At 44.0% G+C, this 2099-nt stretch overlaps 1 long non-coding RNA gene across 1 annotated transcript in view; it reads right to left on the bottom strand.

The window, feature by feature from the left end:
- LOC102244151 overlaps nt 1-2093 on the bottom strand; it is an 18725-nt gene extending 16632 nt beyond the window's left edge. Inside the window, exon 1 of the long non-coding RNA XR_314151.2 lies at nt 1521-2093. This is a non-coding gene — a long non-coding RNA (uncharacterized LOC102244151). The remainder of the gene's footprint in view (nt 1-1520) is intronic.
- Nucleotides 2094-2099: the final 6 nt, after the last annotated feature.

The following is a 2099-nucleotide window of genomic DNA, read 5'->3' as shown; positions in this document are numbered from 1 at the left end:
ATATATAAAACTTTAGACAATAAATTAAAAAAAAACTATGTCTGGTGCCAGGTGGGCACTGGAAATATCAGGGGGAACACTTTGTCAAGTATATGAGTGTCTAACCACAATGTTGTACCTCTGAAACTAATAGAAAATAATATGGAATGTAAATGGAAATTGAAAAATAAACAATTGCTGTGAAAAAAAAAAGATAGAACCAGAGATTAAAATTGAATGTCTCAGTTACTTTTCTGAGGCTATTTCTTTTCTTGTCATGTATTATAAAGAATCTGGTATCATTGATTTGTGTTCATCTACGCAATTATAAACTCCTTCAAAGAAGGAACTATCCTTTGTAAAGAGTTTGGGCTCTAAATAAAACACTTGGTATTTTGAGTCTGGGTACCAACTCTACATACTTCTAATTGGTTCATTTAACTTGCAGACATAGGAATCCTTGCTTCCATGTGCTGTCCTTCCTTTGCAAAGATGTTTCTGGGAGTGGGTGATTAGTTAAAATGTTTGTTCCACTCTCAATCTTCCTATGACCAAAGACTTTGTAGCCATGGGACAAAGTAAAACCAGTTACTTCCAGTGCATTAGTGCTCCATGATCAACTAAATTAACCCCAGAGAACATATTGAGACTCTGAGATTGGGAAACTGACAAGTCACTTTTGTGAACATCACCTTACAACCAAGCATTAGGATCAAACTCATAAACTACCAGAAGGAACAAAATAGGCAGCAGGTGCCCTAGCCGGTTTGGCTCCGTGGATAGAGCGTCAGCCTGCGGACTGAAAGGTCCCGGGTTCGATTCCAGTCAAGGGCATGTACCTTGGTTGTGGGCACATACCCAGTGGGAGGTGTGCAGGAGGCAGCTGATCGATGTTTCTAACTCTCTATCTCTCTCCCTTCCTCCCTGTAAGAAATCAATAAAATATATTTTTTAAAAAAATAGGCAGCAGCTTAGCAACTTGCAGTGACCCGGAGGAAGAAGTGGTGCTCCTACATTTCTGAGTTCAAGGGCAACAAGTCTAGCTAGAAATTCAGGATATTTGTATGTCAACAAAAGCATGTCTAAACCTATAGAAAACGTTTATATGAATTTGAGCCACATTTTGGAAAACATGCCTAGAAACAGAATCTCAACGAATTGAGAAAATGCTCTGGAGAGTGGCCGTTTTGCAGCTAATTTTATACATTTAGAATCAAAGGAAGGTTACATGAAATCCACTGGTGGTACTTTAAGGAAGCAGGAGAAATCAAAGCAGGGAAGGCAAAGGAGGGAAACGTCTAAGATTGGATAAAAAACAAAAACGGGAAAGCACACACGTCTTTTACATGGATGGGTAGAGGATAATTACAGTACATAGATATGGTGTGCAGGCAACAAAATAACAGTGAGTTTTGTGGTCTCGTGTTCCGGTGCTGCAGGTCGGGCTTTCCAGAGGTCTGAATGAGAAAATTACCCTGACATTTCCAAGTTGTTATCTTAGCTGCATAAGAACAATGGGCAGGGCTCACTTCAAGATTGACCTTTGCTAAGGAAGCTGTAGGACTGGGACAGGACTATCCACCGTGACCTACCCAGTCAGGAATTTATCATGAAACCATCCTGTGTGGTTACTTTCTGTCACTGGGCTTGCCAAGCCGGCCAAGCAATCCCCGTTTCCTTCACAAGTTAAGGGCGTATCTGCAAAGCAAGCACAGTCTAGGGGGGGGGGGGGGGGGGGGGGGGGGGGGGGAGACTGGGAAGGTCTCGGCGGCTCAATTCCCCCAACGCCCGCGTCCCGCGTCTTGGGGGCAGGGAACAAGTGATTCTAACCCAGGACGGGACTCAGGTGCTTTCCACAGAGGAACGGGCTCTGAGGGGGCTCTCTGAAGGGAGAAAAACGTAGTCGTTCCTAGGGTCCCTGAGGCCGGAAAGGCCCCAATTCTCAGTAATTCATTCCCTGCCAAATGCTCCTGTGAAACAGCCACGGATCCACACTTTTGGTTCACAAGTATGAAGAATTTTCTAGGAAAGGAGTAAGACACCTACGCGTCTTCGTCACCACCTTCTAGCCGGTTTGTGACTCCGCTTCAGAAGGGCCAACACGGAGACTCAAACGGGAG

This window comes from Myotis brandtii, unplaced genomic scaffold (genome assembly GCF_000412655.1).
Source record: "Myotis brandtii unplaced genomic scaffold, ASM41265v1 scaffold470, whole genome shotgun sequence".
NCBI lineage: Eukaryota > Metazoa > Chordata > Mammalia > Chiroptera > Vespertilionidae > Myotis > Myotis brandtii.
This window is presented reverse-complemented; position numbering and strand designations above follow the sequence as displayed.